At 40.0% G+C, this 27449-nt stretch overlaps 1 long non-coding RNA gene across 2 annotated transcripts in view; it reads left to right on the top strand.

Moving 5' to 3' along the window:
* The first annotated feature begins 2324 nt into the window (after nt 1-2324).
* LOC128085189 (uncharacterized) overlaps nt 2325-27449 on the top strand; it is a 30981-nt gene continuing 5856 nt past the window's right edge. The window contains exons 1-3 of one of the 2 annotated variants that reach the window (XR_008208826.1): nt 2325-2418; nt 14174-14250; nt 18223-18334. This is a non-coding gene — a long non-coding RNA (uncharacterized LOC128085189). The remainder of the gene's footprint in view (nt 2419-14173; nt 14251-18222; nt 18335-27449) is intronic. The other variant, XR_008208825.1, reaches the window with a different exon arrangement.

Genomic DNA, 27449 nt, shown 5'->3' on the forward strand with positions numbered 1-27449 from the left:
GTTCCAGTTTTAGGACATTGCTCCTTTTCCTATCTATGCACACTACTGAGGAAAGCCTGGCCTCATCTCTTTGCCTCCCATCTCCCTTTAGATATTTATAAACATTAATCAGATCTCCTCAGTCATCTTTTCCTCAGGCTGAAAAGACCCAGCTTACTCAGCTTTCCTCACGTGAGAAATGCTCCAGGCCCTTCATCATCTTTGTAATCTCAGCCCTCTGCTTGGAATGCCTGTCTTTTTTGAACATTGAGCCCTGCTGCTTTGTTGCTCTATGCTCCTGACTAGGAATCCTTTTGAGAGAGCTGTGTTTAATTACTTGCTGTAGAGAGCTATAAAAAGCTGTCCCTTTTTTCTTCTACCCTGAACTCCCTCTCCTGGCTGACAGTGGAAGATATGTGTGTGCTGAGTCAGTTTTTCTGTATGCTCAAGGATTAGGTGGATGATAAGGATGGTTTACAGCTGGCTCACAATAACTCTTGCATGGCAGTGCGGTGGCGTTTGCAGGGGAGCTGCAGCTGGCTCTGAACAAGGTGCCCAGTCTTCCCAGTCTTTTTTTTCCTGTCAATATCCTAGTGAAAATGGAAATTATTATTTATTTCATTGAACTGAACTGCCCTCCCACATGTCCTCACCTCATGAATGTCTTCCTCACTCCAGAGGCAATGCCAAATGCAAAGCAGTCATTTCTGAGCTGATTTTGCCAATGCAGATATGATAGTTTTTCTGCTGGGTTTCTGCACCTTGCTCGTAAAACATTTGAGCCTACCTCCTTGGCTGGGAAACCCTGCTACAAATAAGTTTTTTTTTTTTTTTTCTTTTTTTTTTTTTTTCTATTCTGAAAAGAATCTGAAAAAGAATCTGAAAAAGCATTCTTAATGAAAGACGGCATTAATATAATCCAGCTGATGGGTATGGACAGACAGTCGTAAGCAGTCTGACTTCTTTTCAGCTGAGCCTCACCTCCCAGGACATGTTAAGTGATACCACTTCTATCCATGAAGATGGCTTAAGCTTCCAGAGCTCTAGTGTTAGGGAGCCTTAGGGGCTATCACTGGGTATAACTTTGTATGGGCATTTCTCACAGCCTCTCAGCTAGGGATGTTTGCTTGAAGTCTGCATGGCATTGCTCTGCTAAATGAGCAAGGAGACTACTCCAGGAGTGCCATATTTGGTTGGCCATGGTAACAGAAGGGATAATCCATCTTCAAAGCTCTACTCATCAGCCCTGGTCAGACAGAATGCATGTCTCCTAATGTCGAGTACATGTCTCCTGATAGGACAGAATTAATGGGTGGGTTATGGCTAAATCCTGGGAAGCGTTCCCAGCAGGGAAAGCATTGTGGTTATCCTAATGCTTTTATAGCTCTTGCAGCGTACACAGTAATGCTCAAATTCCTCTTAATACCAGTCTATGGGCACTCAGTGGCAACTTGGAGCAATTTTTTTTTTGAATTCTCCCCTTTGCATTCACCAACACACAATAACAAAAGGCAGCTGAAGGCTACCTTGCATTTCTAATCAGGTAACTAATGACTGCATCACACAGTAGCAATCGAGCGCACTGCAGATTGCTTACTCTAAATGGCTTCACAGTTCCATTTTGTTCAGGATCATCTTTTTTTTAGTGTGTGTGTATAATCTAACCTAGTCATCACTTAAGGTATATGAAACTCTAAAGCGTACTTGAGTATTAACATATCCATTCTCAGAAATGCCTTTGAGGGGTGCTTTTTCAGATAAATTTCCTGTACAGCTGCCTCTACAATTTGTGGCTCTCTGAAGTGTATTAAGAGAATTTATTCTTCTGTTCCACAGATTCAGGAACTTAATGTTAGTTCCTCACAGGACATGAGAAATGAGGGATGTGGAAGAGGATTCCAATCAGTAAATAGATTCAGATGTCTGAGCTGATATTTGGGCACCTGTAGATCTCTAAATCCAGATCTCTTAAAAAATCCAGCTCACTTGCCACCTGTACTCCTCACAGCTTTTCTCCTTGATGAGTTTTTCAACTTTGCTATATCTAAAGCTTTTTTCCACAACCATATGTGGCATGCTTTTCCTGTTGTTGCCAGAGAGCTTGATGTCCAGTCCAGAGCTGATTTGCAGGAAGGGGTTTGTCTGGAGCATCTCCTGGGGACATGACCAGGCAGGTCACCTGCAGGGGAGACCCATTCCTTCCATGTGGCTGTCAGAGGGTGTATGGAACTATTAGATGAATGACTGAGTAACTGGTGAGTGGATGTAACCAGCCCTGAGAACACAAGTGGAAGCAATTCACCTGTGAGACTGAAGGGGATAGATACTGGCTCCACCCCTCCCTAACCTCATTTAAGGTCTGGTAGCCACAAAAGAAGCATCTGTGCTTAGTGATTGCCTCTTTTGGAGTGTTTGGTGAGCCCTCATCTTTGGAAAGGGGTAAGTGACTCCTTCTTTATTACTGGATTGTGACTGCTGCCTTTCTTGGGTGTATCCTTACAGAGGGTTATGTTCCCCGCACTACTCTCTCGCTGTTCGCGTTTTCAAGGCACTGCTGGGTGAAGAGGTGGATAGTCAGGGTAAGATGCTGCTGTGTGCCTATGCTTTCCCCTCTGCAGGAAGCTGTTTTGTGCAAAAGGCAGTAGGGCTTTGTGACCTGGATAGGAAGAGCAAGATGCTCCACTGAGGTGTCTCTTACCAGCAGGCCTTTCTGGCAGGGGTCCTGGTCTGAGGATGTTTATGCGCTTTCTATGATGGGATGGAAAATAGAAAAAAGCTGTGACTGTTCTCAACTTGTACATATGGTCTTTCAGAAGACTTTCTGTACTCACTTAAAAGCCAGGCAGTGTTTTTCGTGAATAGCATTTACTGTTTTTCCCTTCCCACTCTATTTCAGAAAATACCTGTTTTAATGTGCATTGCTGCTAGATAAGTACCACTAATTGCTACAGGTCACGGTGTTTCAAAAATAAATCAATACAAAAAGAAACATAGAGGAGCCTTGACAACAAAGCCCGTTCTTCGCTAAAATCAACTGAAAAAGTAATTACTTCTTGTCTAGGAATGCTGTTTTTGTTGTTGGTTTTTGTTTGTTTACTCTTTGCTTTTATTTTTCCTTGCTCACCGTAGTAAGGAAGGAGGGGATTACTGAGACAGGATGAGCAGATTGCATTTTCTCCTTGCTCAGCTCTGGAGCCCTCCAGATGTGGGTGGGATTGATACAACGTGGGTGCATGATAAACATCTCTGCTGTGAGAACAGTGGGAGAGCTGGTGTTGGTATTCGTGAGAATGGCATGAAAAATGGGAAAGAAGAAGAGGAGGAGAAAAATGAATTTTTTGTTATCAGAGAACTTCTGTTCTCCAATCCCTATCGTCTCCTGGTAGGACAGTTACTGAATGGCAACATTTGTCTTCCTATCAATCTGCGTTTATTTCTGCATAAAACATGATGAAGAAATATTCCGGATCATATTTTCTCTTCAAACACTCTACATAATTTACTACAGCTTTTAAAGACTTTCAAGTTCCTTGATTTACAAAATCGTAGCTTGAATGTCATTGGAAGTATATCAAGGAAGCTCTCAGAATAAAAGTACTCTAGAATGCTAGCTCGTATTTTAATTTGGACAGGAATTGTTATTTATACCAAATCTAATTTGGAAAAGACAACTAGAACAGAATATATGTAGCCTTTACAGTCATCTATATACAAGATAGAGAATCTGATCAAAATGCACTTGTGTACCACAAAGCAGAGTGAGAAAAGCCACCCAGTCTTTACATTTTAACAGCATCCATAACAAAAACACATGACCTGTAGTTTACTGCCTGAACATTTGCATCTGAAATACTTGGCTGAGGCTGTTGCTGGCTCCAACACAACAGCTGTAACCAAGTATTAGAAACAGGCTAGACAGCTCACAGTGCTGCAGTAGAGGAGAACAGCCCTCCTAGGTAGCCGTATCTCATGTCTTTCAAGAGAAGGAAATGGACAAAATATTACCGTTTCTCCTCTTTGGGTGCAATTCCACTCTTAGTACCAAGAAGTGAGCAAAGCTGGCTGAGCTTCTACTGGCAAACCCCAATTGAGCTTGAGGCCTGCCTCCTGCAGGCACACTTAGACTCTCCTCTGGCAGCGCTGACCTTTATCTGCAGGAAACCTGTGCCTGGATGCTGGCCAGGAGATTCTTCATTTCAACTAAAATGAAAACCTTTCAAAATGGAAAGTGCCACTGCTGTGTTTGTGCCATTATAGGTTAAAGAAAAAAAAATTACGAACCTTATTTCTCAAGACTTAAGAGTTAGACCAACCTTATAGAATCAGTTTATACTTGCTAAGCATCATATATAGAAGATCCAATAATTTATTAAACACAAAACTGAGCTGAACAAATAAATATCCAGTGAACCCAAACTTCTCCTGTTTACAAGTTGTTTACAAACAGATTTCAAACCTGAATTTCAAACCCTCTCTACTTGAAATCAATTTCCAAGTAATTTGTATGAATAATACTATTATTTTTTTTCCTTGGTGTGTGCACACATGTATATACATCTAGCTTGTTATTACTATAACATTTTTGAGAATATAACATAAGAGTTCAGAAGTTCTGATGGGTCTGTGCATCAGAATACAGCTTCACGTCTGGAGAAAAATGCAGCTTTTGTGGAGATTTATGTGAATGATCAATTAAAGACCTTTCAGAAAGTGTCAGTGAATGTTGCTGTCAGTATCCAGTCAGAGATTCTATGAAATGGTTACAGAACACAGTCTTATTTTAAGTGGATTTAAAAGGAAAAAAGTCATAATGAATATTTTCCTGGTTCCTCTAGTACAGATCTTGCATACTGTCTGCTGGCAGTGAGAACAAATTGTAAATCTTTTTGAAGTTTTACATTACTGTGAATCTTGAGCATCATGAGTTGTATCCCCTTATAGCAAAGGAACTGAATTAAGGTAATGCTTTACAAAATTCTTTGTTTTCTAATGTCTTTTTCACTTGCTATGGCATGTGGATGGTGTTTGCATGTTTTTCTCTTGGGTCTGGAAGATCAGAATTCTGTGATGAGTGCTGAGATTTCCATGTAATTGGATAATTCCAGAAGTGCAGTTTAAAGCCTGTACATAGTCTCACGCTGGAAATAAAATTACAAGAGCTGGCAACATCAATCTGATGCAGGTGTTCAGGTTCTTGGGCAATGAGCTTGGCAGGAATATGCAGATAGGGCTTGACGTTCAGAGACGCCAAACACCTGCTGCTCCTGCTGATTTCTACATGGACTATTGGTGTTCCCTAGAATCTATCCCCTAGTGTTTCTCCTAAGCTAAGGGAGGTTGAAGGTATGGAAATATAAGAGAAATTAAAATATTAGCAGTCTCATCTGAATGTATAACGTTTGACTGGAGGAGGGAAAAGAAGAGCAAGTAGAAGTATGGTCTGAAGTATAACAAGCATAGGGAAACAGAGGTTAGAACTGATACAGAATGCTCTGCTAAAACAGTGTAAAAATGGTTTTGTATGTTTATCTTGCAAGCACAGAGGAAACGCTGAAATATGATGCAGAGCCATGCTTATGTTCCAGAGATCACAGCCACCCTATGACTGTGTCTTGATTCTGTGTAGAACTGAGGAAAACCTGGAGTTTGTCTTTTAGCTACTGTAGTGAACAGAGTGAGAGAATGTCCAAACAAACAACAACAAAAGAAATAAAAATACCGTCTCCCCAAATAATCCAATGAAAAAAAGGAAATCAACTGCTGAGGAAGAATAAAGGAAGTTTTAAAAGTAGGAATTACAAAATTGCAGGGGCTGGAAGGGACTATAGATATCACTGAGTCCAGCCTGCCTGCAAGGCACACCCCCTACAGCAGGCTGCACAGGTAGCTGCACAGGAAGATAAGACAAAACTGTGTTCTAGGTATATGCAAAGTCTGTAAAAGCTGGATACCATAAAAAATATGGTTGAATGTTCTGTTGACAAATCAGCTATGGGTGATCTGCGCACTCCAGCTGTAAAGCTTTATAAATAATGAAGCCTTCAGTGTGTTTGTTAGAAGTCTCTAAGGATGCTGCAGACCTATCAGCTGTCAAAACAGCATTCCCCAGCTTGTGTGCAGCTTAAACAAACACACTTCCACCTGCCAAATTCAATTGCACAGAGGAACCACCAGCTGACCAGGATGAAAAGAAAGGAGGAAGCAGACCTGCAAAAACAAGTAAGCTAGATACAGATTCACATGGTGTGGAAGTGGGTAATGTAGCTTAATAGAAGGCTTAAAAAAATGACCTGTGTTAGTGTGTCATCCCAGTTTATAAGAGGGAGAGGAGTTCTTTGATACATGTATAACTGATATGAGATTAAGAAACAATGGTTCAAATGTTGGTCCAGCCAGTCTATTACAAATCTTAACCAGGGAGATGGGGAAGGGGAGGACAGTGACTACTACGGATTAGGGTATTGGGGAAGGGAAAGTGCGTGATAGGAAAGAAGCAAGTACTGTGTAAAGCAGGGATATTCACCACCAGGATCAGCAGTGTCCCATTGCATGCCATTCTGATGGTCTGAGGCAAAAGCGCGGGGGAGAGCAGCAGCAGCAGCATGGCCGGCCTTGGACAGTGAGTAGGTACAGCAACAGGGCAAGTCCAGGAGGATGCGGTAGGACTCGGGTAGCAGGCCCAGGAGAGTCTGTCAGCATGCATCCATCTTGTTGTGAGGAATTTGTTGCCAAAAACCTAATCTAATCTCATGGTTGTTGGTCCCTTTTTTTATCCTCCTTCTTGTGCCAACATGGCATTCCTGGGCGCTTGGTAAGAGTCATGTGCAGTACCTCCTGAGATGGCTGTGTCCCTCAAGATAAGCCCATACAAAAGACTGCTTCCTGGCAATTAAGCCGTGGCTTCTCTCTCTCTGGTTGCCCCAGGCCTGCAAATAATCCTACAAAAGATTTTGCCAACTTTGACCAGGGCTTCCCTGGGCTTCTCCATCTGTGTCCCTCAGACAAAGGGTGTCTTAACCCTTGCCCAGGACTTGTCCATCAGCGTTCCTCAGCAAGCTTTGAGACAATGGTGCAAAAGTAGGTAGAATCTCTCCAGTGTGTTTATTTGTACTGATGTTGTCTCCTATGAGGCTTAAATGCTGGATTTGTGGTGGGGGCGTGATTTGACAAGACTTGGCCTGGGAATGTTTCATATAGGGTCCTTTTGTTTGCACTGTGTGATTATACCTGAATTTTAAGAGTGATGCTAAAACACAAACAATATTTTAGATAAATGTGATTTTGGCAGGGATCTTAAGAACTACTAAACATGTGTCCGGTTTGAGGTATTCGTGCTTTCTTAGACCTACTGAAGGTGAGAGTTTTCAACACAGGCTGCTTGCAGAGTAGAGATTGCTTGGTCTTTGAAGTCAAGGATCAGAGCTGAGGAGCCTGGAGAGCTGCTGGTTGTAACACTTGAGCGTGCTGAGTTGAGGCCACCAATTATGATTTAAAGCTACTCAATTTTTATGTCTACTTTTTGGTCAGTGTGAATAACTGATTGCAAAATAAGGGTGCTATGTTCTGTCCAGGAGAAACCAGGTACAAATACTCAGAGGGGGCAGATGAGAGGCAAGATATATTAGCTTGAAAAAGACAGCTAGTATTCCATAGAAGGTAAAGTGCTGCAGTTGGTAAGGGCGTGTTAAAAGCTGATGAAAAAGAGATCAAATAAGAACAGAAGACTAAAGGCTGCACTTACACCTAGATAAAGTACAAGTAATCATTCATACTTCACGTTGTAGCAGTGTAAAAAGGTGTATTGTATTCTTAAAAGCTTAATCCTGAACTGATTGCGCTCTAGAACCAGAAATTTTGACTTGGATTTCAGTACTTCAGCGGAAAAAAACCCAAGTTTTTTACCACATGGCTTTGTATTATTGTGGAACCGAAGCATTAGGCTTCTGTTGTGCAAGGAGTGAGGAAAGCTCAGAAAATGAGACTGGATCTGTTGGAATGATCTGACCTTCAGAGCAGAGGAAATGAGGAAAGTGGGGGGCCCAAAGAGACAGAACAGCACAGTCAATTTCAGTGGCCAAGTGAGTGATGAAATCCATGATCTGCAGAGATCCAGTCCGGAATGCTTTCTTTAGGAATACACAATGTATGTAAAGGAGGACTTGGAGCATTGCTCATATATTGTTAATGCAAATGAATTTACTCTGGAGAGGCAGAAATGCTACAATACTGCTTTTTAAATTTCTTTATTATTTTTTAAATACAACTCAGGAAATGCCCCACTGAGTCTGTAATTGGGGTGTTTTGTATATATTTAAGGTTCTGTTGTTAATACTGATTGGTGGCATAACAAAATACTTAAAACAATGTGCTAAAGGCTTATATATTCTTATACAAAATTAAGTATTTCAGGATGATTCTGCTGGCTATCAAGCAGTAGGCCTAGATATTTCTTGTAAGCTACATATTCATCAGATGGTCATTTGTCTGACGATTTATCAAGTTCCTTTCAGTAGTACTTCCTTCACATGGCAGGTGAGCCTTCCAAACTATTAAAATGTAGCTTAGTTTATGTATCTGCCAGTGTATGGTGAGTCTGAATCAACTTCCTTGCCTCCTGACTTTACTGATAATTCAAAATTGCTACTACTGAATGTAATCTTTGGATGTAAATAATGGAAATGCACAGACCCGGAGGAGGAAGGGGAAAAGTTATTTTTGTTATGTTCATTTTAACATTATTTCAATAAATAGGAGTTATTTTGGAATGTGTTTTCTGGGTTTGGGCAATTTGTATTTCATTCTGCCTCTAAATATAATGAGTATAAAATGAATGAGGTGTGTGCACCTAACAGGCTATTAGTTTTGGGGATGTTAAAATAACTGAGCTTTCTAAGTAAAATGAAAGCCATGTGCAACTTATAATGTTTGAGTAATTTGAATGAACTGCCTTATGTGATATTCTGATCCATGTTTTTTGGGGGGTGCCAAGTTGATTATAGTTGATTAATACTGTATAGGATGAGATAAATGGCCTTGAACGGTAACTTTTACTTTCTGTAAAACCATACTGTAATTGTTGTTCTTAAAAGTCAATTTGTTCTTTTCTGTTGCCAGGAGTTTTTGGAGCATAAAATTGTGGAGGATGTTATTGTCTGATAACAGAATGTATGAAAGGCAAACTTTGTATATGAACTTCCTCAGAGCATGGTAGAGAACTCTGAGCAATTACCTGTGGACTCTAATTACTTGAAGTTCATCTCATCTATAGATTTCACCGATATATTGCCATATAAATATGCTGATGAAACTAGAAGGCATCTGGTGGAAAACTGTATACAGTAAGAGGTTTGGGGTGGAATAGGTAGTGTTTGAAAGCACTCATTGAACAGCACTGGCCCATTTCCTGAAGAATGAGCATCTGACAGAAACTGTTCTCCCTTTCTTATCTGATGAGCTTGTTTTCAGGGTACACTTAAGCAGCTTTGTCAGTGGGTTAGCACTGCCATCCCTTCAATGATATTTGCAAGCTTAAAATAGCTGTTCCTAAGGTGCTTCTGAAATTAAATTTCTGAAAAGAAAATGAAAAGCTAAATACACTCTGTGAGACTCCAGAGAACAAGGCTTAAATAAGCTGCATGAATGTGAAGATTTTCTCGTGCCCATTTATTCTGTCAAAATTATCAAAAATATTTATTTTTAGAGGTCAGCTGTGTGAAAACTGTAGCATGTTTTTTTTCCCTTCAGTGCTTGAGTCAGGAAGCAGAGTAACACTTTTTTTACCATACATGTTGATGATTGAATGGTTAATACACCAGGGTGATTTTTCATCTTCTCTGAACGTCAGCAACACACACACAAAAAAAGTAAGCTACTAATCATTTGGATAAAGTGGATTCATAAACTTGGGTTATGTACTGTATATCTTCATTCAGAAACTGTGTCTCCTACTAATCTTAATTATTCCTCCTACAGTTTTAAATCACAAGTGGCTGTTATTAAATTTATTTTCCTTTATGGGTTATGTGGTAAAGATGCTGATACAAAATGAAATTGAACATGGATAAATGTAGTGCTGTCTGTGATACTCCATGATACATCCCAAGATGTTTAGTCTCTGGCACCATCTTAATATTGAGCTTTGAAAAGGAGAACAGCCACAGTCAGCTGGTGAGAACTAGCAGAGAGAATTTGTGTTAGAAAATGAAAAGCTTTCTAATGGTTTCCAGCTTCTTCTAGAACATACCTAATGAGTCATTGGAAAAAAGCAAAGTGTAGGGCAATCCATACATGTGATATTTTTTTCATGTACCTAATTTGCATCTGTAAAAGTCTACAAAGCTGAAAATCATAATCTTCTGTAGCTGCAGTAACCCATTGTGAAGAGGGCTACCATCATCAGTAGAAGAGCTGGTGTTAAGGGATTAATCATGTCTTTATAGCACATTACACCCACAGTATGCCAAGTTAAGAGTGGAGAAATCTAGATTCCATGGGCACTGAAGCTCATTAACACTATTGAGATGAGTCTTGTCATCAAGAAAAGAAAATATGGCTACTGCTACATTGATAGTTTTCATTTATTACAACATTTATGGACATTTTCTGTTCTCACCTTTTGGGACCCATCATATTTAATGTTTTTTGATGAAGTGGATGAGGGAATTGAATGCAACCTCAGTAAGTCTGCAGGTATCACCAAGTGGGGAGGAAGTGTAGGTTTGTCTGAGCACAGAAGGGCCCTACAGAAAGATTTGGACAGGCTGGATCAATGGACTAAGGTCAATTGTATGAGCTTCAACAAGACCAAATGCCAGGCCCTGGACTCTGGTCCCAACAACCCCATGCATCATTGGCTTGAAGGAGAGGGGCTGGAAGGCTGTGTGGAGGGGAAGAACCTGCCGGTATTGGTTGATGCTCGGCTGAACATGAGCAGTGTACCTAGGTGGCCAAGAAGGATAACAGTGTCCTGGCTTGTGTGCCAGCAGAAGCAGGAAGTTAGTATAGAGCATAAAAAAATGTCTAAGAACACGGAGATTATGTTAATGTGGAAATAGAAAAGACTTGAACTTAACCACTGCTTCCAGGAGGGCTTTTTCTCTGAAGTGTGCACTAGTGCTGGATTGTGCAAAGCAGTATTTTACCTAGATAGAGCAACAGCCTACCCTGAAAGGTTGAAAAACAGAAACTACAGACCAAATGGCTGGAGAAAGTAGCAGAGGTAAGAAAAAAGAGTAGAGACAGACAGTTAGCAGCCATATGGGTGAGCTGGCATCATCTTTTCTGGTAGATAGATGTTCTGAGAGGCAGAGACTGTACGAAACACTGCCTAACCTGAAACTGATACAGAAGAAAGACAAATATGTATACAGCTTTATCAAGATATATTCTCTCAGTTATACTTGTGTAATATGGTGTATTTACGGGCCTCCTGGAAAGCCAAAATGGGCTGCCGTTTGCCTTTGAAAGAAGATATTGCCATTTCCCGCCTTTGATCAGTCCATAAAAGCAAATCAAGTCAAGTGATCAATAAAGAATTAATGTAGAAAATGGAAGGAAAGACGACTATGTCCTGATGAAGGATGACCATGCTTAGAGGGTGGGACATAAACCTCTTTGGGAGCAGGTTAATTTAATTGATCTTAGATAAAAGGCTAAGAAGTGATGTGGAGGTGTTGAAGGGTCTGGAGGCGGGCCGTGGATGACGTGCTGCGTGATATGGTTTAGTACTAGTGGTGGCAATGGTGACGAGGAGATGGTTGGACTGGATGATCTTATAGGTCGTTTCCAACCTTGTGATTCTTGTGATTCTTGTGATTCTTGTGATTCTTGTGATTCTTGTGATTCTTGTGATTCTTGTGATTCTTGTGATTCTTGTGATTCTTGTGATTCTTGTGATTCTTGTGATTCTTGTGATTCTTGTGATCAGCGAGCTGGAGCACCTCTCCTTGAAGAAAGGCTGAGGGAGTTGGGCTTGTTCAGCTTGGAGAAAAGAAGGCTACAGGGAGACCTCGTTACAGCCTTCCAGTACATGAAGGAAACTTATGAACAGGAGTTTATACTTCAAACTAAAAGAGGCTTTAAACTAAAAGAGGTGAAATTTTGTTTAGATGTTAGGAAGAAAATTTTTACTCAGAAGGCAGTGAGGCACTGGCACAGGCTGCCCAGAGAAGCTGTGGATGCCCCATCCCTGGAAGTGTTCAAGGGCTGGACTTGTTGGGATCCTGATCAACCCGATCTGGTGCATGGCAACACTGCCCATAGCAGGGGGTTGGAACTAGATGGTCTTTAAGATCCCTTCCAACCTAAGCCATCCTATGACTCTTTGATTCCGTTGTTTGTTTGTTTGTTTTTTTAGTAGTTGGGATCTGAAACAGAGGTTATACTGAATCTTTCTGGGAACAATAAGTTCTTAATATGAATTTTAAAATATGTGAATTACATCTAAGTTTATTATAATAATTTTTTTTTTTTTGTAATTTAGATATTTTTATGTGATGAATTTTATGGGATTGTCAAATTATTAACATACGAAAACTTACAAGCTGATTTTGATTTTCTTAATAAATGATGATCCTTCTGAGATGTGTTATACACACATATGTACAGCATACTGTATTGTTGTGTGATAAAACACAGAATTTGTAGTCAGGCAAGACTTATACTTGCAGTCATAAGCAAGGAGAGCTAGACAATTGCTATGCTATAAAACCACTCTATGAGGGATTATAAAAAGCTTTTGTTTAGTTATTAGGAGTAGATAATTTCTGTTTAAGGCTAAATTTACAGGATAACTGTTCTGTCCTACTGCTAAACTATTCTAACATATTATCAGTGATGACAGAAAGACCTGTCTAATTAGCAGTGTGACTTAGCTGCTGTGTTACATCTAGGCAGTCACTTACAGTTCTTAACTAACACTCAAGTCTTTGGGAGAGTCAATGACTTAATAATATTACTGACTAACAGCAAAAATGCATCAGAAAATGTCAAATATAAAAATCAATTGTTTGCAATTCAGGTAATTGTCTGAATCATTACTGCTCCTATCATTTCTCCTTCTTCTAGAAAAGTGTGCTTTTAAGTCTGTAGCTAAATATACTAAACATGTATCAATGAAACGTGAGCAAAGCTCTCACAGTCTGACACTATTTACTTTTCAGGAAATGTATGTTAAGCTTTAGTAGAAGCAAAAACATGTGTTGAATTTACTATTGGTAAAATGCTGCAGTACATAAGGTAGTAGAAATAGTGTTTTATTCCTATTTGTGTTTTTTTTTTTTTTTTTTTCCCAAAACTGTTTGTGTTTTAGATTCTCTCTCTCTCATCTTGCACTTATAAATAGACTTCAGAGCACATTTGATATGAGTTTCTTTCTCTTCTGTACATAACTAAGAGAAGTGTCAGAATCAGTTCAAGTTTTGGTGAATGCTTACAAATTATTGCTCAGTTCCTGGTAGCAAACTGCTTTTATCTAATTACTCATTTTATTTTAAAAATATCTGAGTCAATAAAAGCAATCATGGTAAAAAATGCAGACACTTTATAGTATATAGGTTGTTCTGAAAGCATGCCTCCTATTTATTTCCATGGAAACTACAACAGAGCACAATAACACCATTTGATAGAGAAAATTCTCAGCTATAAAAACACTACTTCTCAACATAGTCACTACCATTAGCCAATTTGCATGGATGAGCTGATCAAGATGCTCTTCATTTTGTGGTGTGGCAGCTGTGCGTGTTCGCCCAGAATGTAAATTGTCTTTCATGTTGCTGTCACCAGTGTTGAAACTCACTGCCTCACTGTGCTAATATCCACTGTTTGGTCTCCATAAATGTTCAGCAAGTGTAGATGAATGTCAGTGGGTGTCACTTTTTCTGCATGGAGGAATTTAATTATACCCCTTGCTTCACATGCCCTTTTATGTCAGAGTGCCCCTCTACTGACATCTATCTTACGGCAACAGAATTTAATGGAATATTGTTGGGAAGGTTCAACCTCTACTGCTGTTCCACCAACATCTGCCTCTGATGTCAGGAGACAATAGGAGGCATTTTGGAGCAGCCCTTATATTAGGAAGATAGATCAGACTCTCCATATAGGAAAAAAAATTTCTTATATTATGGTCTCTGTATTGGCAGAGGTTCCCAGGGACTTTCTCAGCTGACTCTGTGCTAACTTCTTTCTGTCACAGGATAGGTGGAAATGATCCATCCAGGAAGATAATGCCACCCCAGCTCTGCACAAGAAGCCTATGTTGTGAGCACAGAGGTGAGTGTTCACTTGCTGTTACCACTAATATGAGGCACTTAGGCTGGTAATTTGTAACTCAGTATTTGTAAGTGAGGATGTGATCTGAGTCTGCCATTTTATTGGTATGGGGGAAGATCTCTCTGTACTGCTACCTTGTTTTGTGTGCCTAAACTGCCATAAGAAATTCATGGGTCTGGACAAAGGCAGAGATGCAGGTCTCAGCTCTGTTTTAAGCATATGAGGTCCATGAGATGTGGAAAACACAAGTGTGTGAAGCATGCAGCAAGCAGGGCCATGCCTGTAATTGATGCCTGGATGCTTGTTCTTGACTGTGGCTGAGAGCAGCAGATGAGCAAGAAAACCTGGATCTGTTCCCACTGTACAGATTTTCATTGAGATGGGACCATACAGGAAAGGGGATAAAAACAGCCATCAGTTTTATTTTCTTCAAATAGAAGCTTGCTGGAGATGCTTAGTGTAGTTTTGCGCTGTTTGAGGTGGGAGTGGACTGTTTGCTCATCAGCTGCGAACTCCATAAAGCTATCTTTCTGATGCAGGAATAAAATGGAAGCTTTGCCATGCTTGAAAGCAGTGCTTGCAGATGGCCTGTCTAGCAGTGGGGATGCAGTGTGGGTTGGTGAACATAAAGGCAAAAGTCCATTATCTCAACATCACTTGGCAATAAGTCCTTTTAGTAACTGTAAACAACACCTATGAAGTGCATAAAAACTACATGTTTGTATCTCCCTAGTTCAGAGGCTATGTCAGAAAAGAAATGAAGTTCTTTCTGCATAGGAGAAGTTTGCCTTTCTGTATGGAGGGATGAAAAGAGTGAATCTGTACACTGTTCTATAAATTTTGCCTTCAAAATGAGTCACTTGAAAAATCTGTATTTTTGTCAAAGAAACTCACTTTTTATGAGTGGATTATATTACTCTGTGGTTTGTTACACTAGGCTTGAGGGTTATATACTTCTCTGTTGGAAGACTTCCTTAGCTTGTGTATCTCTGAGCCTTATATACTTTTGCAGTGTCATTTCCAAAATGCATGTTGGTCTTTCTTCTTTAATCTATTCTTTCAAGACCCATTTTGGTCTACAGAACTCTTAGTTTCAAACTATAAGATTTAGACTTTAGAGATTCAGAAAAAGTCTTTTTACAACAGAGTGGTGAGGCAGTGGAACAAGTTGCCTAGAGAGGTCATGGATGCTCCATCCCTGGACATATTCTAGGTCTGGTTGAGTGGGGTTCTGAGCAGCCTGATCTAGCTGTAAGTGTCCCTGTTCATTGTGGAAGGGGTTAGAATAAATGATCTTGAAAGGACCCTTCCAGCTCAAATGATTCTGTGGTAATCTAAATTAACTAGAAGGAATTGGCAATTCAGCTTTTCTAAAACTAACGTCCTGAGGTTTTTTTCCGTTAGCTTGATTACTGACAAATGAAAGCAGATGCCTGTTAGCATCTTTTAGTTATTACTCTGTTAGGGTCTAAATTCTTTCATCATGTCTTTTAATCTTAACACATGCCTGATAATTTGGGTTAGCCAGAATTTACTTAATAATTGTGAAACTAAGACTGGAGTCCTCAAGCTCCAGACTGTGAGATTTTTATGATGGACCATTGAATATGAATACTTGATTTTGGAGGACTGAGTTTCAGATGATTTAATTAAGTTTGATTTTTGTGACCTTAAAATCACTGTTATGAAATTGAGCTTTTGTAGGTAACGAGGACGGATGCCTTGCAGCTCAGGTTATTTTGGTCACCTTTCAGCAGATGTGGGCAGGTCAGAGCAAAAGCTCCATTCACTACAAAGCTGCTCTAGGTGTACCTACTTCTTTGCACAAAGAATTTTGTTCTGAGCCACAACACATTTGGCTTTCAGAAGCATTAAACTCATGGCTGCTCAGCTCTGTGGATCAATGTAATTATTCTTACGCCGCAGTGGCCATTAAATCTCTGTTACCTACAGCTAACCTGATTTCTGAATGGGGGATTTAATGTTGGCATTTAATGGATATCCTAGCTATCCTATTCAGGGCACTGCATGCTTTCCTCCACCTGGAAATCATGAGGTAATACCTTATCTGAAACCCTTGTTACAGCCAGGTGAGATCAGACTCCTTTCTTTATCCTGCCTGGAAACTGTTCAGTGCCTCTAGGGAAGGGATTATGGAAATCTGCAGTGGATTTGGGGCAGTGATTCTTTAGTATGGGATAATGAATTCAGAGGCATGAACTGCCTGGATGGAAAGAAAACAAATTCAAAAACCTTCCAAATTCATTCTGTTATGCACTGGTGGAGAGCCACGGGGAAAACCACCACAACAAGGTGAAGCAACAGCTTGGTTTCAGAACTAAAATGGGAGGCTGTGGAGGGGCAAGGGGCTGCAGCCAATCTATCCCTGCCTGAAGACTTCATGCTGCCAGAACTGCTCTCATCATGGAGAGGAAGAAGATCCATGAGCCTGTGCCAGAGGAATGGGTAGGAAAAATCGGGGAGAAAAAAAATTGCAGACAAAAAGGCAACAAAACAGACGGGCTCCTGGCCAGGGTCTCTGAGGTAAATGGCACTGTTGGTTGTAACAGCTGCATCTGCAAATCCGGGAGACAACAGGGGTAGCTGCCAGTTGTTTAAAGATTGCTACTAGCTATTGAGCCCTGACCACATCTCCTCCTCTGAGAGGAAAGAAAGCTTGAAAGAAAGCTTCTTGCTACGACTCCTTTACCTTCTCTTCATCATTCTATGGTAAAGATGCAATTTTGCTGCCAGAATTGTCAAGCTTCTGAATGCCAGCAGAGTCTCATCCTGCAATAAGCTCCTTAAATTTTGATAGATTTGCTGCTTCCTCTCTTCATTTTTTTTCTAAAGCAGGTAAAATGTTCACATTCCTGCATCTGACTCTGGAGGCAGGTGATCTTCTCAATGCTACCTCAGCAGAGTGGTTGTGACTCCTCCGGTGTACTGGGGAGAGAGAAGTGGCCTTATATGATTGTAGAATGATAGAGCTATTAAGGATGAAAAAGATCTCTAAGATCATCTAGTCCAACTGTCTGCCCACAAATATTGCTTGCTAAAATATGTCCTTATGTACCACATCTACACATTTCTTGAACACTTCCAGGAACAATGACTCCACCACCTCCCTGTGCAGCAGGACCTGATGCTTGGTCTTGTTGAACTTTGTCCCTTTGGCCTCATCCCATTAATCCAGTCTATCCAGCTCCTGCGGTATGGCCTTCCTACCTTCTGGCAAATGCACACCACCCTCCAACTCGGTGTCCTTTGCAAACTCAGTGAGGACGCGCTCAATTCCCTCATCCAGATCATCAATAAAAATATTAACCAGACCTGGACCCAATACTGACCCCTGGGGGACACCACTCATGACTGGTCCCCAGCTCGATTTAACTCCATTCAGCACCTCTCCGGGTCTGGCTGTCTAGCCAGTTCTCTACCCAGCTAACAGTGTACTTGTCCAAGCCATAGGCTTCCAGGTTCTTCAGGAGAATAGTGTATGAGACAGTGTCAAAGGCTTTGCTGAAGTCTAGGTAGACTTACGTCAACAGCCTTTCCCTTGTCCAGCAGGTAAGTCACCTGATCATAGAAGATGATGAGACTGGTCAGGCAGGACCTGCCTTTCATGAACCCTGCTGGCTGGGCCTGATCACCTGGCTGTCCTGCACTTGCTTTGTCTCTTCTACGTTGAGAAGTGCTTCCCACTCCATTGCTTGCTCCATTTTCTTCCTGAATGCAGCCAATGCTGCAGAGCTGTCCTTTGAAATCTCTGCTATCCTCACCTCATTCTCTGTTGCTCCTGCACTCCAGTTGCCCTAGCAAACATGCCCCTTGCAAGAGTTCAGCCTGCTAAAGCTGTACTCCTCTGAGACAGAAAGCACAGCTTTATGCCCGCTCTTTCCTGTGCAAATAAATTTGTCTTCAGCCTCTGGTAACCCTCTTCCCATAGGAATGGTTTATTTTTATTCACAGCTGAAAATTGGAGTGAAATCACCAGCATTTGAGATACCTGCTCTAAATGCAAGAGGCTCTTCACCCAAAGGAGTGCTCAACTAACATGTTGGTTTCTGCCCACAAGCTCTTGGTAAGAGAGGCAATTTATCAAATTTCTGCTGGGTCCCCTGGCAGTTCTTAAATGGCAGATAAATGGATCAATATTGGGCATTTATCTTCCTTCTTAATCCTTGTGTGGTATTGCTTCATCTGAAACTTAAAAAATATATTTGAGTTGAGCTAGGGAGGCAAACAGTTGAATTTTTATGAATAAACATGTGACTGCAAGAAAGGAATGTAGAGCATGGGATAGTAACCTTTATATTATTAGTATGACTCTAACTGCTTATAACTGAAAGTGAAGATGACGAAGTACATAGTTGAATGTAAGAGCACAAATAGATATCAGAGGATGCTGTTGAGCACTGGCACAAACAGAAGACACTGGTTTGCCAAGGTGAGCAACACTAGTACAAGGTTACATTTCCTGTCATGTGCTTGCCAGGCTGAAGCCCTTAGGCTAGTGCTCTAGAATTTGTATTGTTTTCTTTCTTAAGCAAAGTGAAGTGAAAATTTTGAGTGAACAAAACAGGGAAGTACATTGTGCAAATACACCAACCCATTGGTTATGACTGTGAAATATTTTGGAGCATGGGCTTGCCCATTTTCTCCATGATCAGGAGGAAACAGTTGTGTTCTCTGAACATCCTGCTTTGCTGATGCTGGAGCATTGAAGGTGCAGCTGCTTGAAAGTTTATCATGGCATTACTGATGCCATGCCTCAGAGGGCTCTGGAAAGCTACACTCAGAAAGGAAGGACTGTGTTCACAGTTGAGAGTGCAGATGGGTCTAGCCCCAGGGAAACACCAGCACAACTGCATCTTGCCTGTGCCACTTCTGTCACTAAAATGCATTCAGAATCACAGAGGAGCAAAGGCTTATACACACTCATGTTGTGAAAAGCCTTTGGGAAAGATTACCTTGCTAGAAGAATGAAGACTAGTGTATAACATTTGTACTGCAGCACTGCATTGAAGCCAGGCCTTCTACTGTGCAAGACACTTCCCAAACCGGTGTGGCTGGCTGTGACTCTGACAGCTGATGACTGGCACTTAGCATGTCCTGGCTGCAGTTGGTTCAGGATACAGGCTCTTCACTATAAGCAGACAAAATATGTTTGTTTTTGGAGAGGGGTTTGTACTGACCTATGTTCCCTGTTCTTTTCCATATGAATAACTTCTCCCAAGTCTCTTCCTTTATTTAAGAAGTATTCCTAACAGGATTTCCCCTAAGTGGGACCATATCTGGCTTTCTTGCAATTATCTGATTAAGGCTGTCATGGCTTTTCTGCTCGTTTATACTGCAGTGAAGTGTGAATGCAATAGGGTACTAAAATGTTCTTTTTTTTTGTTTGTTTGTTTTTTTGCCAGACAGAGGCATTTAGTGATCTGTGGCAGGTATTGGCTTCTGCATTGGGTAATTTTAGCATGCCTGCAGTCCCTGTACAGATTCCATTGAAAGTGCTCTGCTTATTTGTTGATGTTTTCTTTACTGTAATTTGAAACTTCTCCTAGAAAACAGCTGGTTGGAAAAGCTCAGTTGGAACATCTTAATTTTTCAAAAGGAAGGGTTTTATAAAAGCAAAAGTATTCAAAAATTATGGGTTTGTTGACATGTAGAAACTCAACAGATGTTTTTATTGAAGAGGTTGATGTGGCACAAAGCGTTTTAGAAGTCTAGTGATAACTTATAGTTCATTTTGATTTGAAAACATTCTGAAAAAACATCAAAATGAATATTTCAGTGACTGTAAGTGAATATTTTTTGAGTTTTGTATAGCTATTTTATTTATCATTTTATAATTTTCATTGCACCTGTTCACAGGGCATTTTCTTGGTAAGAAGCATAGCATGTTTTCAGTCTGCTTTGTTAAATCATTGTGGTGCTAACTTGTGAGGCATTTTCAAACATTTTGATAAGGAGTGTGGGACAAAGTCATGAATATAAGGACATTTGTGTATGACTACTGAAGACTCTCAGTGGCCATTCTAATAGCTTGTCATAGCTGCGGAATAACTCTTACAAGATTCCATCATGGTTAATGCATATCCCACAAAGTTTGTTAAGTCCTGGGGCATTTGTACTTCCATCATGTTAATGTAATATAATATCTCCTGGACTATACTTGTGAACAAATTCTCCAAACATAAGTGCTCCTTCTGATGACTTGGACAGATCATGAGAGTTCAGTCTCTCTGCACCACATTTTTTTTTCTCTTTCTTAGTGGTGATTGATTCTATGGGCTTTTTCATATTTCTGCATTTGAGATTGCATTTTGGAACTGGACAGTCTGAGATTTGATATCCATTCTTGTGTTTAGAAAAGCAACTCTGGAAGAGTTTTAGTGACTCATATATTCATATATTCCTGTGTCCTGGCACATTTATCCCACAGTGTTCTGAAGGACAAGCTGCTCATTCACTTATTTACTTCATTTTACTTACATGGGAATAGGCAAACCACTCTGTTGTGCCTCCAGTGGCGTCTCCAATTGCTCAGGACTTGACAAGGCACTGCTGTGGAAGGGAGGTTCTTATTCCCATTTTTACCAGGAGCTTCAGTGTTGGTTGTGTCTTTAACTGAGATGTTTTACCTGTTGTGCAGTAGCAAGGTGATCCTGGCAAATGTGGTGTTTCAGACTTGCTGGTGGCTGAGGTAATGTGAATTACTGTGTTAGCACTTACTTAGCGGCTTCCAGTTGCACTGGGAGGAAGACCACAGATAAGTTCTTTAGTTGGCCACCTTAGCTGTTTCTCTTTAAAAAGAAGTTTTTTGAGAACCCAGAAGTATTTAGCATTCTTTCCCTGAACAAAGGAAAATGAAATTGGCTGATGCTGTTCATCCATTCCTTGGCACCATAATTTTTCTGTTCCACCAACTTGGATTTATTTAGGGATGATCATGTCAATTAAACGTATATTTGTTGCTTATTTTTCTTTTCATCTTATCTATTTCTGGTCTCCAAGTGAATTTGCAGCAGTGTTGCCTGGAAAGCACGATGATATGTCCAATTTTTTTTTCAGTAAGAGGAAAAATAATACTGGGCAATGGAATTACTCCAGGGAGGAACTTAGCCTGCTGTCCTGCTATTGTTAAAAGCCAGCTGCTGCTGTAAAGCACTCTGTGACGACTGATCCTCATGCTTGAGTAGAGGAAGCTGCTCTGCATGCAGCAACCTCCCTGAACCTTAGGGTAGAAGTGCCATAGCAGCGTATCTTCTGCTGGGGAAGCATGGGTTGTGTATTCATATTTGGTGCGGGGATGTGACCTGTCTGGTCTGGTACAGCTCCATCTGTGACTTTCCATTGCATTTACAATGTCCTCCAACAGCTTGTTAAACATGTCACATTGTTTTGTGGTGTGAAAATTCAGGCACCCAAACATGACAGTTATACAAGACATTTTGCAGCTTTCCAGTGCCATGTCACTTCTGTAGTTACAGGCTAGGTGTTACAATGAAATCCTAGTTAACAAGGCTATCACTTAACAAAGGAATGTTGCAATGGACAAATGTTGCAATTATGGCCTTATATTAAATTTATTTACTTGGAATCACAGAATACCTTCAGTTGGAAGGGGTGCACAAGGATCATTATGTCCAACCCCTTCTCACACAGGACTGCCCAAAACTCAGAGCCTGTGTCTAAGAGCATTGTTCAATGTTCCTTGACCTCCAGCAACTTGGGGCAATGACCACCCACCCTTGGGAGCCTGTTCCAGTACCTGACCACCCTCAACCATTTCCTAATATCCAAGTTCTTGTTTTGCTAAATCTTTTACCTGGCCAAAAAAGAAAACAAAAACAGTGTACATATAACATTATATTTTCCACTTTTTAATATGTTTATTAATTTTAAGACTCTCATCTGATCTACTCAATTATAAACACTTTATTGAGCACCAAGAAGAAATTTTAAAGATTGCATTATAATGAAATATAATCCAGTCTGTTCTTCTGGATGGGGCATTGAACAACCTGGTCTATGGAAGATGTCCCTGCCTGTAGCAGGGGGCTGGAGTGACATGACCTTAAAGGTTGCTTCCAATCCAAATCATTCTATGATTCTCAAATGGAAATTCAGCACAAGCAAACTTTAGAGAAAGAATGTTGGCTACAGTAGTAATTAAACTGTCCTTACAGATTTCATAATTTTCAACTGATTTTATTTCTGACAATTTGGCTTTCGGTTTGTACTCCAAATTAAATTTCAGCTGAGAATATATCTCTAAACTTTTACTGTTATAAGGACAATTAGAATTTTTAAAGAGTTCAGGCTTTGCTAAAAGTTAAGTGATAATTATAACTATAAAGTATATACCAAATGTGAAATATGAATGCAATTTTGGAAGATATTTATTTTAGAAAACAGGAATTTTATTTTGTTTTTACAGAGCTTCTGAATTTGACTGACCTGGATACATACCAGCCAAATTTTTTATTAGAACTGAATATTTTAGTTTAATTTAAATGATTCATTTTCTGTTGTCAAAAATTAATATTGCTTTGGTAAACGACTGTTTTTAGATGTATGTTCCACTCATCTCTTCTTTAATTATCAGTGTATATAACATATAGTTTACATGCAAGTTATTTTTGAAACTTGACACCTATGTTTAAATGTGTGTTAAAAAAAAAAAAAAATCCAAAACATTTAAACCTTTTGAATTAAAGTAAAATAATTGAAAGTGATCATTAAGAAAAGTTTTTATTGGCTGGACCAGTGGGTTTTTTTGTTTGTTTGTTTTTTTCCAGTTCTATTTCTCCCTTCTGAGCTAGCAAGAATGCTGATTCTCAAAAGAACAACCTTTGTTGATCAGCTCGAGTTGTTCTTCTGATCTTTTAAAATCCCATAATACTGATTGAACCCTAAATAGAGCAGTAATATTTCTCAGTATCTCATTGTAGGTAGACATAATGATTCTTAATAATGGTTGGAGTTGGGGTATTTTTTTTGTTTTTTTTTTTTTTTTGGCTCTTTGAAGATTCCTTCTTGTCATATGAGTGATAGGAATTTCCACTTGCAAACAAATGAGTTTGCTGGTAAAAGTAATTGTTATTCTCCACAAATGGGCAAATGCCACCTTGCATAGAGAACAGATGATTTCTTCTATGGGGTTCTGTTGTCAATACAGATCTCCACTGTCATAGCTTCAGTTGGAGCATCAAGTCTTAGACACTGTAACTTCACAACTTCAGTTAAAAGTCTGGCAATCCTAGTAAGCTTGATTCTGATAATATATGAATTCTTTACAAAAGATGTATGTATCTATCTACAAAAATAAGATGAAATTTTATGACTTTTGTAAGCTTGTTTCTTTGTTGGTGAAGTCTCTCCATTAATTTAGTGAACCTCATTTGTCTCTGCTTGCGTTTGGCTTGCTGAAATCACAACTGATGCTTACCTGCATGACCTTCTGTAGGAAACAGGCCTTAGTGGGAGATTGCACTCAATGATCTCTGGAGGTGCCTTCTGACCTCTGCAGTTTTGTGACACTGTGAATCTCTGTGGAATTTAACTGGATTGGGTTTCTATATTTGGTGGCAAAGGGACAAGCGTTAAGCAGACAATTGTTACAGCAAACTTTACCTGTTAGAAAAGCATACAGAGTCATTAGTTCCTCCCTCTCTTTCTCTCTTGGGAACCACAATTGCTGTCGTGTTCTCATCATGCCAATCACCTTATTATGAAAGGAACAGACAATGATGAGACCTTAGTTTCTTCTCTTTGTGTATTTCCTTTAAACTTGTTTCCTACAATGGCCTTCACGGTCTCCCAGGACAAGAGGAAGTTTTTCCACTAGGTCAAGCCTTGGAAATGGTACCTTTACAAGGAAGGCAGCTGTTTAAATAAGCTGTTTTTTTATTTTCCTTTTTTTTTCTTCCTCTTCCTTGCCATTTATGTAATATCTGCATTGCTTTATTTTTGATCACTGTGATAAGATGTTTTGACTCCATTTCCCAAATGTACCTATGTTACAGACAGAATGAAAACACAAAAAACAGATATTACATTTTTATTGTGTATTGTGTCCAGGAATAAGCCAGAGTTATTAATGGTATTTGTTTTGGTTATAGAATTAAATCCTATTTTAATCTAAGTCAGAGGAAGGGAAATTAATACTGTTTGTTCTGAAATATGGTACTGTTCTCAACACAGCTGGGAACAGACTGGAAGTTTTCTTTCTGAAAAATAGTTTTCTTACTACATATTACCAATATGAATTCAATTTGCAGAGTAGCTGTAGTCCCAGAACAGTACAATCTCAGAAATAATAGCTTTCTCCTTTCCCCTTGCCAATCTCTACTCCAGCTCGTGCTGGTGCATCACAATGTGTGGTGCAGAGATGCCTCCTCCCTGCACCAGCACAAAGTGCTTTGTCTATAAATCATGAAGGAACAGGCTGTGCTATCTAATCTCCTCTTTGACCTGGGTATCGCTGTAACCACAAGGGACCACCAGAATTTGCGCTCTCTCTCAAACAAGCATGAAAGTAGTGTGTGTGTGTGTGTGTGTGTGTGTGTGTGTGTGTCACCTCCAGGCTTAACAAACTCAGACTCACTTGAATGGGTTTGTTGCGCAGATCTTCTCCGTTGTTGTCCATTCCAAGACAAAGGTGATTACACGAGAGGGTCAGACACCGAGCTGGCCAGGGACCTTAGCTCAGCTCCTCCAACATGAGCTCCTGCGTCTTAAATGAGTGAATGATATTGTTTCTGCCTCACTGCTTTAATCACTGGTGCAGGTTTGGAGTGAGACGTGTGACTAGCATCCTGGAAACCTCACTTCTGAGGTATGGTACAGCACTTTTGAATTTATGGGCTCAGTTAGGGAAGGAGCCTCTCCTAACTTGTGGTTGTTGATTACCCACTGAGAAATCTGTATGCCACACAAGTGGGAGAACCAGTGTCTTCTGCCTCTGCTCATGGAGTGTTCAGCTTTTCTTCTTCTCCTGCCATGCCTGCCAAGTTATGTTCTGCTGAACTATTGCCAGGAAGACCTCTCCTAAGATGGCTACTTTTTTCTCTAGGTCCTAGTACCACTTTATGATTTCTGGGCTTTATTTACCCTTTCAGTGCATTTCACGTGTTGGTCAGTTTTGTTGGTCTTCTCTTCATTCTTCCTAATATATTCTTAATATTCTGAGTTTTCTGTTTTCCACTCCTTTTCAGTTTGCCTCTTCCATATACACTTCATCCAGTTTTCTATCGTCAAATACATCTTCACCTTATGCATTTATCCAATTATTTATGATACCCAATTGGCTTACTTTACTGTCTTACTTTACTGTCCATATTCTGTGCTCAGTTACAATGATATAAATCTGGAAGGAATGCTCTGTTTCTTATCCATAGGTAAGCATCTAGAAAATGGATAACTTCACACTGAAAACCTCCTTGTCCATCTGCATATTAAAAACATTGTGTTGCTCATTGCCTTGAGTGATTTTTGTTAAAGTGATCTAAGAGATTGTTAGGAGGTAAACTATTTTCTTCTGCAACATACCATTGCTGTTAGACCCAGATGATGACCAAACATCAATGATCTGACCAGGCTTGCTCTGAACACATGGATTTAAAACATCATTCTGTTGCTGAACTGTTGCCATGTTCAGTGATATAGGTTAGGTTAAACAAGTTATGATTAAAATATTAATTGTTGGCCAAATCCAGCCCTAGTGGCACACCTAGTTTATGCTAAGACTGGATTGAGTCCAATATCAAAAACAGTGTACCTTCACAGATGTATTTTAATTAAGAACCATAACGAATGTATTGCTTGTTTTCTTTCCTCAACAGCATAAGAAAAGTAATTATGTTTTGAAGCTAAATCAATTGACTGGCACATATGTTGACAGACTTAGTGCTAATTATGCAGTTTAAGTATATCCAAAATGGAAAAGGGTTGTAAACTATGTAACTCTGAAAGTAATACCTTGTATTTATTTTCATGAAAGCTACAACATATACAAAGAGCATGATAATGTTATTTGATAGTGCTTTGTAGCTGAAAATTTTCTCTATTTTTCAACATAGTCACCACCATTAGCTGTGCATTTTTGCCAGTGATAAACAGGAGCCTGTGGGCCATGCTAGTGGAGTTAACACACTGCCACTGTCACCACTGCTGAAACACGCCACCTACCATCTCACTATACTCACATCCACTGTTTGGTCTCTATAAATGTTCAGTAAGTGCTGATGGATGTCAATGGGTGCCATTTTTTCTGCATGGAGGAATTCAGTTCCACACCTTTGCTTCATCTGCATTTTCATGTCAGAATGCCTGATACTTTTAGTAAAGCTTCCATCTTTTGGACCTTGATGCTCTCAATCCTGAAGTTGTCCATTGCTCCTGTCATAGAATCACAGAATGGCCTGGGTTGAAAAGATCATCTAGTTTCAATCCACCTGCCATGGGCAGTGTTGCCAATCACTAAACCAGGCTGCTCAGAGCCCCATTCAGCCTGGCCTGGACCATCAACAATTTGGTCAGCGATGCTTGGCAGAGCAAATAGCTGTCTAGTGTTCTGTTGGAGATGTTTAGTCTACTACATGGAGCAGACTGCAGTGAATAACTTCACACGACCCATGTGCCACAGGTAGTGACACATTTCTTAGTCCCAGCTCTTGTTGGGCATTGTGTGCTGCTTGCACTTTTCTTTTTAAAAGCTCTTTCAGAATTACACCACTGAGAGAGTTTGAAACCTTCTCTTAATTTACAGTCTGAGGTAGTCAGGCTTGTTTTATATCCTTTTGTTCTTGGGCCATTACAGCCTTGCTGCTTTATTAGATGCATAATTGCTGATGTTTATTCATGCTTTATTCATCAAGCTCTTGTATCTCTGCCCAGTCTTCATTGTGCTGGTGTGTATGCCAAGTTCTTTTGGAGATTTCTTCTAACAGTCCTATTAGCTTTTCACTGCACTTCTTACAGCTCAAGCTTATCTTTGCTGTAGAGTCTTTTATTGCTATGGGAGGGGTAGAGTGAAAGGTAATGCTAATGCCAGTAGATACGCATGTGTGGAGCTTTATGCGTGTAGTGTTTAGGACTCTGGTCATTGTCCTTGTATGCTTTGCGAAGTTAAGAATGGCTTGAGAATAGGCTGTAACAAAGTGAACTATATTTCTGCTGGTTGCTTCTAA

Source organism: Tympanuchus pallidicinctus, unplaced genomic scaffold (genome assembly GCF_026119805.1).
Source record: "Tympanuchus pallidicinctus isolate F22 unplaced genomic scaffold, pur_lepc_1.0 scaffold3, whole genome shotgun sequence".
In the NCBI taxonomy this organism is placed as follows: Eukaryota; Metazoa; Chordata; class Aves; order Galliformes; family Phasianidae; genus Tympanuchus; species Tympanuchus pallidicinctus.